Source organism: Microcebus murinus, chromosome 12 (genome assembly GCF_040939455.1).
Source record: "Microcebus murinus isolate Inina chromosome 12, M.murinus_Inina_mat1.0, whole genome shotgun sequence".
Taxonomy (NCBI): domain Eukaryota; kingdom Metazoa; phylum Chordata; class Mammalia; order Primates; family Cheirogaleidae; genus Microcebus; species Microcebus murinus.
Genome location: NC_134115.1, coordinates 72,179,384 through 72,196,712, shown reverse-complemented (window position 1 = coordinate 72,196,712; position 17,329 = coordinate 72,179,384). Strand labels below are relative to the sequence as shown.

The 17,329-nt window shown below is 38.8% G+C and overlaps 1 protein-coding gene across 6 annotated transcripts in view; it reads left to right on the top strand.

The window, feature by feature from the left end:
- LPAR1 (lysophosphatidic acid receptor 1) overlaps positions 1-17,329 on the top strand; it is a 140,837-nt gene that overhangs the window by 32,914 nt on the left and 90,594 nt on the right. The window contains exon 2 of one of the 6 annotated variants that reach the window (XM_076008916.1): positions 2,072-2,275. The exons of the other annotated variants lie outside the window; for them this stretch is intronic. The gene's annotated coding sequence lies outside the window, so the exon portion shown is untranslated. The remainder of the gene's footprint in view (positions 1-2,071; positions 2,276-17,329) is intronic. 6 annotated transcript variants of the gene reach the window in all.

Sequence of the window (17,329 nt, the reverse complement as noted above, 5' to 3'; positions counted from 1 at the left end):
AGCCCAAGCTGGGTCTATGTCTCTCAGCCTCTGAGTCGGCACCGTTTTCCTGGGAACAAGGTGCCAGCAGCACCTGGGAGGGCGGGCGGGGTCCCAAACGGGAAGGTCCCGTTCCCTGGAGGTGCCTCCGGCTGGTGGCTGTATTGTCTCTCTGGGCAGCCGCGGGTAGGGTCGGCGGAGGGCGGGGAGGAGGCAATATGGCGCCTGCCGCGCGGCTCTCCGTGCACTCGGAGGTGCCCGGAGGAAGTTGGGAACCTGGTGCCACGTCTGTTACAGGCTCACCGTTGGCAGGCGGCGGCAGTCTCTGGGCTGATGTCCGCAGGTCTCTCCACCCGCTGGGGAGCCCACCAGCAGTCCCGAATGCAGGGGAGGGGAAATAGCAAATCCACCTACCCTTGCCGCTGGTCTCCGGGCTGCTCCGGTGGTCTCAGCCTCCAGTTCTCCTCCGCAGCCTCCTCCCGTGGAGTCTCCCGGGGTCTCAGGTACCCCTCCTTCCGGCCCTTGTCCGCTGTATGCTCGTCTTCTTGCTTCTTTTCTCTAGTTTCTGCTAGAATCGGTCTTTTCTGCAGAGACCCTCTGTCTGGCGGTGTTATTCGTCCGCCATCTTGCTCCGCCCCCCCTAAAATGAGGGTTTCTTGTACAAAGTTTTACCCACAGTTCTAAGGCCAGCTGACCTATCTATGAATCCACGTGCATATGTATAAACATATTTTTCTCCTAATTGTGAAATGACAGAAATGTGTAAAATTTAAACTATATAAATAGTAAATGAAAATTTGTAAAATATAAAAATTATAAATCATATAACTTAATATCCATAATAAAACTTCTATTAATGTTTTTAAGTACCAAATCTTCTTCCCCTTTGTATTTTTGTATATAATTTGTTTGATCATTGATTAGAAGCTATAGGTAAAAATCACCCAAATTCTCACAAACTGGAAATATTAGCTGTTAACATTTTGGTATGTCCCTTCATATACTCAAATGTTAATACATATGTCTGCTCAGTATTATTTTCTATTGATTTTTAAGTAACTTTTTACTATAAAAATGCTTCATATATAATTTGGAACCCCTGGAAAACATAAAAAGCATAAGTAAAAAATGGACTGAAATATTTTTACTCAAAAGTAAGCTAACCATTTTTACCAGTTTTTCCAAAGATGTACACTTATGTCTATAAACCCATACTTTTTAAAAATTAAAAATGACATAAGTATATATGGCTTTGTGGGTTTTTTTTTTTTACACTTAGGAATATCTCTAACATTTTTAGTGTCAATAATTGCTCTATGAAATTTGTTTTGTTGTGGATTTTTTGTTTTTGAATCTTGCTACTTCCGGAATCTGAGGATTCATATCTACCACCAATTCTGGGACATTTTTGCATATTATTTCTTTGAGTAATGTTTTACTCTTGTTGGATCTCTGGTTCTGGATATCATTCCCTTAGGTATTTGAGACCTTTCCACTATCCTTCCTGCCTTGGAACCTCAATTTCAAATTTCTTTTCTGCATCTCTGTCCTACATTGTGTGTAATTTCTTTATAGCAATGGTCCAGTTTACTAATTCTCTCTTCAGCTGCACTTAATCAGCTGTGTTACTTAACTACTGAGTTTCTAATTTGAAATACATGCTTTTTATTTCTAGGAACTCAATCTTTTTAAAATTTGTGTGCTTTTTACCATCGTTTCAATATGTCCTCTTTTATTTTAAAACATATTAAACACTATTATAGTCTGTATCTGATAATTCCAGTATCTGTAGACTTTTAGGTCTCATTCTGCTATTTGTTGTTTTTGATGACTCATATATGTTGACTTGCTTCTGCATTTGTTTTGTGATCCCCCCTTTGTGAGCTCATGTTTCTGGGAATTCTTTTAAGAGCTTAAGGAGAATCTGTTCAGAAAGAACTTGTATTTTCTTCTATTTGAGGCCTTAAAGTCATCATCAACCCTTATTCATATCAGTTTAAATATTCAGCTTGAGTTTTTTTGTGTGGCCACACAAATAATATGAGTTCGGGTCCCCAATTCATTTTTATTTTTTTAATTTTTTAATTTTTAGAGATGGGGTCTCACTGTGTTGCCCAGGGTGAATGAATGCAGTGATATGATCATGGCTCACTTCAGCTTTGAACTCCTTGGCTCAAGCCGTCTTCCTGCCTTGGCCTCCCAAAGTGCTGAGATTACAGGTGTGAACTGCTGTGCCCGGCCTGGCCAAATGTCTGGATATAAATTCTCAGGGAGATTTTTTCTTACTTATATCCAGGTATGAGACCTTCAGGTTTTCTTACTCTTTCCTGTGTGACATGTGTCAGTATTTTTTCCCCTTAGTTTGTCTGTTGAGGGTAGAATGTCCCAGCTTTTTGCACAGGGCTTTGATCTGACTTCCATTGTCTACTTGATTTCTGCCTTTAAGAGTCAAAACTCAAAGCCACCTGGGGTTGGGCTATAACCAGCTGCCAAACTCAGTGTTTTTTTGTTTTTGTTTGTTTTTTTTTCAAACCTCGGTTGATTTCTTGATATATTTTTGCTGCTTGGGAGATTCATTACTTTTGCCAACTTGGCTAAGCACTTACAAAGGTAGGGGGGGGGGTGTATGCATATGCACACTCAGCAGTTTGAGATGTTTTTGTGCTGGAAGAGTTCAGCATATTTGGCCCTTATATTCCTGGAAAAGAAGTCTACAGTGTGACTTTTTAAATAGCAGGACACATTTTATCCTTAAAATATATTATCATTTACTTAAATAATCCCCTTCCTTGAAACTTTAAGGTTGCTTTCAATTTCACTGTTCGAAAGAGTTTTATAATGGATGTGCTCATATAGATATGCGGCATAGATTGCTAATTATTTCCCCACAATAAATATCTTGAGGCAGAATTGCTAGGTCAAAGGCTATGTTTATCTAGGTTTTGATACATATTGCCAGTCATCCTGAAGGGACAGAATGATTGTTGCATATTGAAATTCATGATCACAGTGCTTAAAAGTGTAACAACTCCATTAGTGCTGAGTATTGTAAATTTTAAAAAATTACCAATATGTTAAGGGAAATGGCATTTTATTTTTAAATTTTAGATTTCTTTAATCATTTGAGAAGTTAAGCATGATTTTTTTAATGTTCATTGACCATTTATATTTCTCTTATGATTTTCCTGTTCATGCTTATCATTTTTCTATTACGATACTTATTTTTAAGTTTATTTTTATTTGTTTAAACTATATATTTAATACATATAATTCTTTTTAAAAAAGTTTATTTTTAATTATTATGGGTACGTAATAGTTGTATATATTTACAGAGTACATGTGATGTTTCGAAACAGGCATATAAACAATGTGAATTAATGAAATCAAAGTAGTTGGGGTATCCATCACCTCAGGCATTTGTCATTTCTTTATGTTGGGAACATTCCAATTCCACTCTTTCAGTTATTTAAAGTATACCCTAAGTCAGTGGTTTCCAACCTTTTTGACTCCAGGGACCAATTTCATGGAAGACAATTTTCCAGGTCTTGGGAAAGGGGAAGGTGGAGCTCAGGTGGCGATGTAAGCGATGGGGAGTGGCTGTAAGTGCAGATGAAGCTTCACGGGCTTGTCAGCTGCTCACCTCCTTCATGGAAGACAATTTTTCCATAGACGGTGGGGGGGGAGCTCAGGCGGTGATGCACAGCCGGCTCCTAACAGGCCATGACTGGTACTGGACTGCAGCCTGGGGGTTGGGGACCACGGCCCTAACTTATTGTTGATTATAGTCACTTGGTTGTGCTATGAAATATTGTTCATTGTATCTAACTATATTTCTGTACTCATTAACCATATCCACTTTGTCCCCATCCCTGCTACCCTTCCCAGCCTCTGCTAACATTATTATCTTTTCTCTGTCTCTATGAGATCAATTGTTTTTAACATTTAGCTCTCACATAAGAGTGAGAACATGTGAGATTTGTCTTTCTGTGCTTGGCTTGTTTCACTTAAGATAATGTTCTCCAGTTTCAACTACGTTGTTGCAAATGGCAGGATGTTATTCTTTTTTATGGCTGTATAATATTCCACGGTGTTAATACATATTATTCTTGTTTTTAAAACTTTTAAAATATTAACAGTTTATCATGTGATGTAAAGTATTTTTCCAGTTGTGCATTTTTTAAAATGTGAAACTTTAAAGGTTTATATAGTCCTTTCATCAATCTTTTATTATTTTTGCTTTGGCTTTATGCTAAATATCCTCTCACTCTAGGATTATATAAATGTTCTATTTTTTTTTTAAATCTCTTAAGGATTTGTTTTCCATATTCCAATGCATAGAAAATAAAATCAGTTTATGTGCTGTGAAGATTTATCTCACACCTCATACCACTATGAATGTATTTGAGTTGGCTCGCCTATGTACCTATTTGGTATGATTTGGATAAAGCCAAATTATTTGAGAATTATTTTGTTTTGAGGCTGTAACTTTTGCAAATGGAATTTCTGTGGCATGGAATTGGTAACGTAGATGTTTGTACAGGCAATGGTGAACTGCAGATTCACGATGTACAAGGCAGGTGAGTGTGTTAAGGGAGAAGGAATGAATTAAAGGATGTGCTAAGGAAGAAGGCTGACTATAATGCTAACCATTAGCAGCTCATCTTCCCACCAGCTGTGTTTCTTTTTCTTCCTAAAGGCCATTGGGAATGGAATGTGCGGGATTGACTAGGATCTAGGATGGCTTTTGTACTGTCAGAGTTTGCAGTGACTTGAGAAAGCTGGGAAGACTATTACTAGCACTTCGTGTCTTATGTGGTGTACAGCCTTTTGCCTGCATGACTGCATGAAGGAGATGCAATGGTCAGGAAATGGTTGTGTTTAAATACTTATGCTTTTGAGTAAATCAATTCTCTAGTTCATTTTTCATTTCTAGTGGCCTGATGCTTTTATGCATTAGTTTTTTTTTTTGTTATTCAACAAGCCTTTATCAAGCACTATATGCCAGGCACACTGAACATTAGGATAAAAGGATAATTATGGTACTAGCTTTATCCTCAAGAAGCTCAAAGTCCAGTAGTTGCCTAGTAAGTGGAGTTTAGTGTGATGAATGTTATCACTTACGTGCAAGGTGCAGAGGGTGATGGCATAGAGGCGGACACGACCAGTGCACTGCTGATGGCGATGTGTACGTGTGGTGGTGACTAAGAAGGAGGCTGCTGAGACTTCAGCCAGACGTTGGAAGATTGAGAGATAAAAAGAACTTCCATGGCCTTATGGATAGGAAGTAGAAGAGGTCATTTCAGTCAGTGAAAATCGAAAATGAAAGGCATGAAATGATGTGTTTTCTAGGAACTCCAAGTAGTTTTGTTGGTAAATGATGGAAGACTTGGTAGTGGAGGAGGCAGAGGTCCGGTCGGGGGAGGTCTTGTGGAATGTGCAAAGGAATCTGAAGTTTGCCTCATCTCCCCCTGCCCCCAACTCTTAACAATGGAAAGGATTTTGACAGTGTTATGTTGGATTATCATGGGAGGTTAAATTGGAGAGGGACAGAGAAGCGAAATGAGATGAGACCCTTGCAATTGTCCAGGGGAGGTGACCTGACCTACTCAAGTGACAGTTGGGGCTGGAGGAGAGAGAATGGATTTGAATCTAGTGAAAAGTGTAGTCAGCAGGATTTAGTGACACTCTTCAGGGTAGAAAAATAATAAGTTGGATTTGGGCTGTCTTTAAATTTGAGGTGCTTAAGTGATACACAGGTCAGTCGGAGTAGCGGAGTATGTTCTGGAATGGGGATGTGTGTGTAGGAATCACCATCCCGTGAGTGTCTGTTGAATACGTCGGTATAGATAAGATGAGCAGATGTAGAATAGGAAGGGCTTTTTAAAGAACTTGAGGGTAAACCAACATTTCCTGATCCTTAGAGGAAGGAGGGAACTTTGCATCTCAAGCAAAGATGCTTGAGAAAGAGCTATCAGAGGAAGAATCAGGGGAACATGGTGTCATGAGTAGGGTGAAAAGAGAGTGATTAATGATGCAAAATGCCACCAAAGGGTCAAGTAACATAAGGACAGAGAATGCAAAAGCAGTAAGCACAGTTTCTCCACTACTCTTGGCCTTGAAAAGAGGGTGGGGGAGGAGCTAGGGAGAGGAAGAAGAGAAAGAAGAAGTTGGGGTCAAGGGAGGATTTCTTTTTTTAAAAATAGGCATTTAAGTATGTTTATATTCTGAGGTCTGGGACCTAAGGAGAAAACAAAGCTGAAGCTATGGAAGAGAGAATAATTGGATGAAGTAAATTATAGTTCAAAAGTAGGCATAGGCCGGGCGTGGTGGCTCACTCCTGTAATCCTAGCACTCTGGGAGGCCGAGGCGGGCAGATTGCTCAAGGTCAGGAGTTCGAAACCACCCTGAGCAAGAGCGAGACCCCGTCTCTACTATAAATAGAAAGAAATTAATTGGCCAACTAATATATATAGAAAAAATTAGCCGGGCATGGTGGCGCATGCCTGTAGTCCCAGCTACTCGGGAGGCTGAGGCAGCAGGATTGCTTGAGCCCAGGAGTTTGAGGTTGCTGTGAGCTAGGCTGACGCCACGACACTCACTCTAGCCTGGGCAACAAAGCGAGACTCTGTCTCAAAAAAAAAAAAAAAAGTAGGCATGGCCAATTGAGGAGTAGGATGAATGGGAAAAATGTCTTGCAAAGTTAGTGTTGGCCAAAATTGGTGACTGTGACTATCATTGGAAGATCCAAGTTTTCAAGATAAGCATTTCACAAATGTTTATGGGGAGCCAGGAATAGGGGCTCATGCCTGTAGTCCCAGCACTTTGGGAAGCAGAGGCAGCAGGATCACCTGAGCCCAGGCGTTGCAGTCTGCAGTGAACTGTGATTGCACCACTGCACTGCAGCCTGGGCAACAGGGTGAGAGCCTGCCTCTTATAAAACAGTTTATGGGGACAAATAACTACAACAGTTGTCTGTTGGGTGAATGATAGAGCCCTTCATGGAATTTAGTTTTCCCTTAAGTCTGAATTGTTGGGATAAAACTTTATTAAAGTAGTTAATGTGACTTAGATACTACTAACAGTGTATGGATATTACACATCAGTTGGAACAATGGTCGAAGACATATATAAATAAATTCAGTTATTTTTGAACTATTACCACTTAGCCTAATTATTATTTCTGTTATATTCTTGACTGCATGAGCCACATAAATCTAAGATACAGTGAAAGGTTTTGGTGGATAATTCCTAAGATACGTGGCTCTAACATCTGCCCTTCACTCCCACAGAAACTGGTTTTGTTTTTACGCTCCAGCTCTGTGGGCTGGTGTTCTTGGGAAGGATGATGCTCCTGACCTGGCCACATTGCACTGGCATTTGGGGGACTCTGCCCTTTCTGTGATTACTGCCACCACTTTTTAGTCTCTGAACTCCAAATAGTAGTTCACCTTACTCATCCTCCCTCCCCCAAAGAGAAGGAGATTTTTCTTCCAAGTAGGAAACTCAAGAAGGCAGTCCTCAGAGATGCCTGTGTATTTATACCTCTTTTAGCACCAAAGATAGCCCTTTCTGTTTTGGTTTGTCATTCATTCTATTAAGCAAATTACAGTAGGTGTCCCTAGAGGGTGGCTTCTAGGATGATTTGTTTGCCACCCTGCTGGTCTGCTCTCACTCTTGGCAGCCTTTACTTGATTATGTGTGTATGCCACTGTTGACTCAGTCTTACCTTGGAGTGTTCTGGCTTGCCTACTGAACTCCAGGAATTGGGGCAGCCATAATCTGTCCTTCTCTGTTTGAGATTGAATCTCTATGGTTTAAATATTCTACTAGTGATTCTGTAGGACCCAGGGATTCCCATTCTTTTTGGGCTCCAGTTGACCTGCCTGGATTCCCAGAGTTTCTCATCTGGGCATGTAAATTAGGTTTCCTGTAACCAACACTTCATATTTTTAGAGAGAAGTCATGCACCCACAGTGAGTGACTTCAGATGGACACAGCTTTCTAGACCCCAGCCCTTGTATTATTCCTCTTTTCCTGACAGTTTTAATTGCTTTGTTCTATTAGCCTTAGCAGAAGAAATCCTGTTTCTATTTATGGTTTTAGGTCCCATGGTTTATTTTAATTTTGATAAGAAATAAGGGACTATCCACCTATCCAGCTTTAAAAAAAAACAATGGCTATTGCAGTAAGTTCATCCTCACCGTCCCCCATAATGTTAGTTTTCATTAAGTGACACTTTTCCCATTTGTATCTTAAGAGACAGAGTCTTGCTCTATTCTTCAGGCTGGAGTACAGTGGCATGATCACATCTCACTGTAGCCTTGAACCCCTGTTTTTAAGTGATCCTCCTGCCTCAGTCTCCCAAAGTGCTGGAATTACAGGCATGGGCCACTGTGCACTTTTCTCATTTTTAAAGTTCTTCTCAGAACTATGTTCTCAGAAACATTGGTTCATACTTCTAGTTTTGTGTGATTAGCTTTGGCACCCCAAATGTATATGAGTATTATCTGATAAAATTAAATGCTTATTTTATCTCAAGATAGTGACAATGCATATATATATATATATATATATATAATAACTGATTTACTATTTAGTGTATAGACTGATGTGATTTAGAAGTTTGAAAACTGAGTTCTCAAGGGAATTTTGTAAGGAAAGTGTAATAGATGAATATGTAATTAGAACTCTATTCCCTTTTTAAAATTAAACTATTATGGTAGTTTGTATTTTATCAATGACCACACTAAAATTGCCTCTGGAATTGAATATTCCTGCAGTAGTTGTTGTTAATCAGCTGAAATGTGGCATGTAAAGTAAAAAGAGCTATAAATCTAGGAGAAAGGAAGTCCCAAGACAGAACTTTTAACAAACACTATTATTCCCATGTAAAATATTTAATTTCCAAACAAATGTGGCATATATTAAAGGCTAAATCTTATTCTGCATTTGATGGCTACATTTATGAGTTTTTATGTGGAAGTTTCTATCCAGGGTATTTATTAGTCATCCTGGAAGTTTCTATCCTGGGTATTAGGCAGTGTTTCATATATTCTTTGAGAAACTATATATATATATATATATATATATATATATATATATATACATAGTTGTTATATATATATATATATGTTTATATATATATATATATAAACAGAATTTTTTTTAAAAATTTAGCCTCTATAATGACATGATAAAACAGAATTCTAAATGAGGTGGGGTTTTTTTTTGTTTATCTGCTGAATCAGGACTTGGCATGACTTTCTTTGGAAGGAAGCCAGTAGTTAGTTTTAGGTGTAAAAGAAATCTTCAAGCATGGTCAACTTTTTAACTTGTTCCTGTATCATTTCAGGAAATATATGCAACTTTCCCTACATGGGATTGTTAGCACAGAGTGACAATGGAAGGGTTTGGAAATCAGGCTAAAAAGAAATAGAGACCAGCAAGACATTGGAGTTTTCCTAGGATAGTCAAATCATGTTCAGCTCTATAATCTATCTGGATGTTATTTCTGTCTATGATGTGGAGTCAGAGTTTGATTAGGTGCATTTTTCCTTTTGCCTCAGAACCATTTTAGTCTGGTTCCTTTATGTCCCCACTATAATGTTATGCCTGTCACGTATGTAAGATTCTATGTATCTCTGTGTGTCTAGTGCTGAACAAGTGTCACATCACCTTTATTCCAAGGCTTTTTGTATAAGTCTTGCTATCTGATAGGTCAAGGCCTCACCTTCTGTTCTCTTATCTTGACTCTTTTGGTCCTTAGCATTTCCATTTGAAATTTAAGATCAGGGATGTGTATAGACTTCCTTGGACTTTGAATATATGTAATCATTTTGATTGCAAATAAAGACAGTTTTGACTTTTCCTTTCAAAACTATCCTTTCATAACTCCTTGAGGTTATTTATTATTATTGAATTAGCTAGCCTATCTAGAACTGTGTTGAATAGTATAAATAATAATGGGATTTATTCCTGATATTAAAGAACATGCTTCTGTTGAGAACCGTATTCCTTTTTAAGGAATACTATTTAGAACAGCTCAGCATTTCCATGTGTTTGATCTTAACATATTAAAAAAACAGAAAAACACAATGAACCAAAAGTATTAATTATGAGCTTAGTATAACTGTCTTAATGTTTATATCCTTCTAGATGCATCTAATTAGATTTAATTCTGACTCCAAAATGACAGAGCTCTCTGGGGACTACATTTTGCAGGAGAGAATGATGGTATTATGCTTCCAACTTAATTGAAAAGTAACAAAGCTTTCTCCTACTTCATAATTTTTGTGGATACTATTCCAGTGCTGTCCAACAGAAATTCTTGCAATGATAGAAGTGTTCTAATTCTGCACTGCGCACATAGGCAAGTGGCCATCACATTGGGTGGTGCAGGCCTAAACTTTGGACCTACAACCTTGCCCCATTTCCTTGCTGTGTAGCTCCTACCTGGCTTCATAAGGCTTACTCTTTTGAGGAAGCACAGCTCCACACTCAGGCATACAGCTGGGGGAGTGGTGCAGTGCTTGCTGGACTGCAGTCCTAGCTCTGCCACTCAGCCTGGTGGTCTTGTGCGGTGAGCAACCAGTACCATTGACAAGGATGATCCACCATGACTATTTCCAGAGGCTCTGAACCCTGGATTGCTGAAACAGGAGCAAACCCTTGCCCATTCCTCAAAGAAGTCACCTAATCAAAGTGGGGCCTATTGTTTCCCACATCACAAATCAATATTAAGAGACTTGACTAGTGACAAGGAAATTCTTCATGTTAGGATTCTTCCTGTACCCAGATCTTTTAGAACTGGACTTTTGTTCTCCTGTACTCTCATGGACTGACCAGTGGATCATTTATTGTGCTTTCAGATTTATGAAAAAGCTTTGTATAGTACTTGTGAAAGTGGTGGGAAAATGGAATAGTGGTGTTATGGACTGAATGTGTCTCCCTGCACCCCCAACCCCCACACCCCCATTCATGTGTTGAAATCCTAATTTATAAGGTGATGTTATTAAGAGGTGGAGCCTCTGGGTGGGGTTTTTGGGAGGCGACTAAGTCTTGAGGGCTGAGCCCTCATGAATGGGGTTAGAGCCCTTATAAAAGAGACCCTAGAGAGCTCTATCTTTTTCTACTTGTGAGGATACAAAGAGAAGACGGCAGTTTACAAGCCAGAAGAGGGCCCTCACCAGAACCTAATCTTGCTGGCATCCTGGTCCCAGATTTCCAGCCTCCTGAATTGTGAGAAATAAATGTTTGTTGTTTAAGCCACCCAGTCTATGGTAATTTGTCATAGCAGCCTGAACTGACTAAACCCAGTGGACGGCTGTCGGGTTGTTTTAGAAAGCAGAGCTGCACACTATGGGGGTATTCCCTGCTGCTCTTTTCATTCTTGTATTTTGGAAAATGATGTGGAGTAAGGGATGTCTGAGCCTTCTAACTTATTCCTGGCTGTTCTTTTTCAGCAAGCAAAGTGTTCACTGGATAGCGATTGCTTTTAATTCAGCTCCATCTGCACTGTACTTAATAGATGTTACTCCCCGGATTGTTATAAATGGCTGGCTGTTATTCTTGGTTTCAGAGCCATTTGGAGTTTTTGTCTTCATGTATATTTTAACTGGAAATTGGGTGGGGACATATTGGGGAATTTGGGCTGATGTCATCTTTATTCAGAAGTCAGTTTTTGACCATTTGCAAAATTTATTGATTTCACCACAGCTTTTGATCTTAATAAAATGTCTCTGGACTAAACTGGCTAATCTCAAAGATTTTAAACTTTAATGTTTCTTAAGAGGATTGATACAGACATCTGGAGAATAATGTAGTATGTAGGAAAAATCTTTGGCAGATCAAATTCCATTTTTGAATGATATAAAACCCACCTGTGTCCATATCTTCTGTCTTCTTTTAAATTTATAATTTAATAACTTTAAAAAACCTGTGTATGAATTAGATATTGCCTTTCCAGTAGAGCTATGGTATGATCTCTTATGGTCATGAACAGGAAATGAATTTAAGAAGCCTCAGACCTCTTGGCTAGTCCTTTTCTTAGAGGAGAGCTTGCCATTGACTTTGTCAAAACTAAAGCTGTTGCTTTTGGCAACACCATCCACGATTTGGGTGGACAGCGCTAAATAGCTTCATTCCACAGGTCAATTCATATAATGATGTGGTGGATACATTTTGCAGCTCTCTTATTCTTGTGGACACATGCTGGGATGAAGTCCTGCTCAAAAATAACATGTTCTTAGGGGCTTCTTTACCAGAGAGCTCAGAGTAAAATTTTGCACTCAATATTGAGATACCTATTTCCCTTGCCCACTTTAATTCATGACTCTAGTTCTTTTACAACATTTTGTAACTTGGCTGATTTTTGTTTGGAGATAGATGTGGCCCCCAAACTAAGTAGATGATGGAAAATGCCCTTTGCTTTGAAATCGGTTTCTTGTTTGGAGAACCTTTTGCAGCTCTAGGTCAGTGTCTCCTTTATGTCTTTCTGCACATGAGAAAGTGGGTAGCCTGACTGTGAAAGAGTTAATGTTTTCCAATACCAGGCACTGACATAGGCAGTAGGAGAAATCTGGTTCATTTTGTTTCAAAATACACCATACTTCGAATAAGTACAAACAGCTGCAATGTGGGCCTGGGGCCAAAAGAAATCCGTGTGGCGCTATGAACTCCAGCTGAGAGGAGTTCATGTAACGTGGATCTGAGATCAGGCTCCATAACGAAACCATCAGACCCCAGCAGGAGGAGGTCCTTGCATGTCACCCTGATTGCCTCCACAGCCACCACCCAGAGAAACGGGTGGGGGGGGTGGTCTTTGGAAAGATGGCTTTTTAAAAGAAAATCCAAAATTTTTCCACTGGAGTCACTTCTCTGCAGTGGGTTGAACACACCACAGTTTTGATTTTTGCGGCCCAGAACTCTACAGCATTGTAAAATGGAGAAATCTGGGAATACCAAATATTTGTAGATTTGCCACCTGCTCATTTTATCTCTGTGACTTGGCTTAAAATAGCAATAACGCTAATAACCAACCCAGTCCTACAACACCCTGCTACCTTCTCAAGCCCCGGGAAATTCTTGGTCAGACAGAACTCACAGCCAGTGAGTCTGGTTGTTTCTTCTCCCAGATTTTTTAAGGTAATATCATGTTAACAAAATTTATTTTTTCCTTAGCTGATTCCTTTTGTACCAGAATTCCCTACCTAATGTGATAATGCCTTATCTCCTTTTTGGAGCGGTCATCAAATCCCTTTTGCACACTAGTTAGAAGTTTTGTGTGTGACATTCATCGTTCTCTACATATTTGGAATACTCCCTCTGTGTTTCTCTGGATATGTAGGCAGCATCTTTTAGGCTGACGATTAGGCTGTTAGAAGTCTTTGAAGTGGGGCCTCACAGCTGTTTCAAGGTCACCTCTCAGGCATAGGGGCTTTGTGGCTACTTAGTGGTTTTTTACTATCTCTTCACAGTTTATTTTTTTTAAAAAAGCTTCTTTTCCTTTCCTTTTTCTACCGCTTTCTTGATAAACAGTTTCAACAATTATTTTTAAAGATGCCCTAACTCTTATATTTAAAGACTTTTCCTAACAGGAACACAGGAGTGTTAGAATATCATTCACATAAGTTAGAGAGAGGTCCCCCTTTTTTGGGTTTATTTTTATGATTAATCATTGTGAATAGAGAAAAGTCATTTAAGTCCCTTTGTTTCACTCTCCTAATTTCTTCAACAGAGTAGTAAAGTTTGAGATGTTATTCACAGAATCATTATATTCAAGAATGAGACCAGCCTTTTTTTAAATTGCCCCCTCGAGTTGATAAAGTCATGTACGTGAATTTTTAGGAAACCAGAGTATTTACATATCCTCAGCCCAGCTGGGAATAATTCATCCTCAAGCACAATACTAGTTTTCTTCAGCTTCCCTCTAGAGTTACTGTTTTAAAGAGGGATTGCCAAGAGGGATTTCTCTGAGGAAGGATGGTGTGTACTGGGAGCAGGAAAGGAAATGGAATTAAGCACCTCATTATTTTTCCCATGCTGAAGTAGATACTAGGATTGCATTCAACAGGTATTTTTTTCCCACCCCTCTCAAAACTTTGGGCAAGATGGATAAGTCTAACTTTTATCTCCAGTTTAATTAGAGGTTAGCGAAGGAAACTAGATTTTTTTTTATTTGGCTCCTGCACTCTGAAAATAAACAACACTTTCATATTTTTGAATAGCACATTGTGGGCCAAACAACATCTGGAAGAGATTATTCTCACTGGTAGGCAGAAGAAGTTTCATAATATACCATCTTCAAAGAACATGGTACCTTGTCACATTTTTCAGATATCCTGGAGACAGAAGTGGGACTCAGGGCCCCATTGCCGGAGCATCTGCTTTTTTCTTTGTTCTGTGTTGAATGTAAATGTATCTTTCTGATACTACAATATTTCTTTAGCTTTTGAGAATAGCAGCGAAACGTGGTGGCGTGATGCTGCCTGCACTGTTTACTGTGGTCCAGACTTCTCCTTTTTCAAAAGACCTATTTGACTTTTGGCAAGATGCCTCTTACAGTTTGTGATTTGTCTGAGATGTCTTTTCCTGTCTTCTCTAAAATCAGGCACATGTGTGTCTGGGATAGTTGTGTAATTTGTAGCAGTAACTTCTAGCCAGATTAAAAAGAATTCTAAATTAGATTGATTCTTCAGCATGTTTATTCTTGTGGCTGGTAGTGACGCATGAACAATGTCTTCCATTGAAAAACACTTCCATTGAAAAGTTGCAAGTGTTAGAGCAGGAGACTAGGAGAGAGAGCAAGTCCAGTTGCAAGGGCTTGCAGAGTGGGTGCAAGTGTTCAGTAAACAAGCCCTCACACAGAAGCTAACTAGAGGGGCTGCTAACCACAGGCAAGAACCAGCTTCGGTGGGCTCGCCAGCTACCTCTGTCACCTTATGAGAACTTTGGCTAATTATAGTATTATTTACTTTATGGTTTTAAAATTTCTCCACCTTGAAATCACCACAACAGTTCCGAGACAACATATAAAATGTGAAAATGGGGAATCCAATTCTAGGAATTACTACCCAAATTCTTAGTGAAACCCAACCCCTTAGACTTGAGTATTCCTCCCATCAATTAGTAAGACTTCAAAAAGAACAAAAGCCACTTCCTTCCTCCCAGCGTATCTGCTCTTTTCAAGCCTGCCTGCTCTCTTACTCTTGAGGAGGGAGTGCATTTTTGCTTTCAATCTTTCAATAAAAAAGCTATTCCATTTATATCAAATGTCAAGAATAGGCAAATCTATATAGAAACAGAAAGGTTGGTGGTTGGAGGCTAGGGAGAGGAAGAAATGGGGAGTGACTGCTAATGGGCACAGGGTCTCCTTTTGGCTGATAAAGAAGTTCTGGAATTAATTATAGTGATGCTTGCACAGCTTTGTGAAAATAGTAACAACCATTGAATTGTACACTTTAATTGGGTGAATTGTATGGTATGTGAATTATATCTCAATAAAGCTGTTATAAAAGAGAAAAAAAAAGCTGTTTGCTTGGCTTATGGGGTGCTCCCTGAAATTCTTTTCCTGATGATCACCAAGAATCTTGTAAAATCTCTACTAGGGGGCTGCTAACAGTTTGAGATTTGTCTGAGACATCTTTTCCTGTCTTCTCTAAAATCAAGCACATGTGTATCTGGGATAGTCTTGTAATTTGCAACAGTAACTTCTAGCCAGATTAAAACATTTTTTTAAAATTAGATTTATTCTTGGGCATGTTTATTCTTATGGTTAGTAGTGATGCATGAACACTCTTTTCCATTGAAAAACACTTTATATTAAGGGATGGTGTTTCTCCTCCCATCCCTGCTCCTTCTCCTCCTCCCTTGCTCAAACTCCCTCCTCTTCTCTCAAACTTATAGAAAAGTTGCAAGTACCATAAAAAACATGTGAAGAACCTTTTATCTCCCCAAGTCAATTGATGTCGTAATAACCTCAAATACTATGTAATATTTTTTTCACACACAAGGACATTCTTCCACATGGTCACAAAACAATCATTGATCAGTAAATTAACCTTGTTATTTTACTGTCTAATTTTTGGATCCCATGTAAGTTCTTTCAAATTATCACAATATTTTTGACAGCAAAGGGTCTGGTTCAAAATCTTACATCATATTTAGTTATGTCTCTTCTTAGTTTCCTTTAATATGGAATAGTTTTTCCTTGGCTTTTATGGTCTTGATTTTTCTTTTTTTTTAATTTTTCTCTGTGTTTCATTTAGGATAGTTTATTTTTTTCCTCACATAGTAAAATGGACAGGTACAATACATTATAATTTCAAGAATATTTTTATATTAAAAATCCTAATTTTTGGCTTAAATTTGAAAGGGTCTCATTTAATAACTGAATAATGAGGAAATAAACAATCAAGGCTAGCTGAAATCTTGTCTATATTACCATTTTTCTTTTTTCTTTTTTTTTTTTTTTTTTTTGAGGCAGAGTCTTGCTTTGTTGTCCAGGCTAGAGTGAGTGCCATGGCGTCAGTCTAGCTCACAGCAACCTCAAACTCCTGGGCTCAAGCGATCCTACTGCCTCAGCCTCCCGAGTAGCTGGGACTACAGGCATGTGCCACCATGCCCGGCTAATTTTATATATATATCAGTTGGCCAATTAATTTCTTTCTATTTATAGTAGAGACGGGGTCTCGCTCTTGCTCAGGCTGGTTTTGAACTCCTGACCTTGAGCAATCCGCCCGCCTCGGCCTCCCAGAGAGCTAGGATTACAGGCGTGAGCCACCGCACCCGGCTATATTACCATTTTTCTAATCACACATTATTTTAAACTTCTGTTTTTACCATTTTACTAATCTTTTCTTCTGTGATGTCAAGTTTTCTTTTAAGCCCATTTAGAATATTTTTCATTTTGTACATTGTATATTTCCTCTCTAGAATTTTCTTTTGGATCTTTTTAATATCTTTTACATCTTTTTGAACATTTAGAATATAGTTGTAATGACTCTTTTACTGTACTTGTCAGTTCTAACGACTGTCAGTTTCGGGTCTATTTCAATTAAGTAATTTTTCTCATTGTGGGTCATATTTTCCTGCTTCTTTGTATGACTGGTAATCATTGATTGGATACCAGGGTATGTAAATTTTACCTTGTGGGATGCTGATACTTTTATATTATAAGTATTCTCAAGCTTTGTTCTGAGTCACAGTTAATTATTTGGAAACAATTTGCTTTCCTTATGTTTTGCTTTTAAGATTTGTTAGACAGGATCAGCTTAGTGTTTAGTCTGGGGCTGATTATTCCCCGCTACTCAGGCAAGATGAGTATTCTGCCTAATGTCCCATGAATTATAAC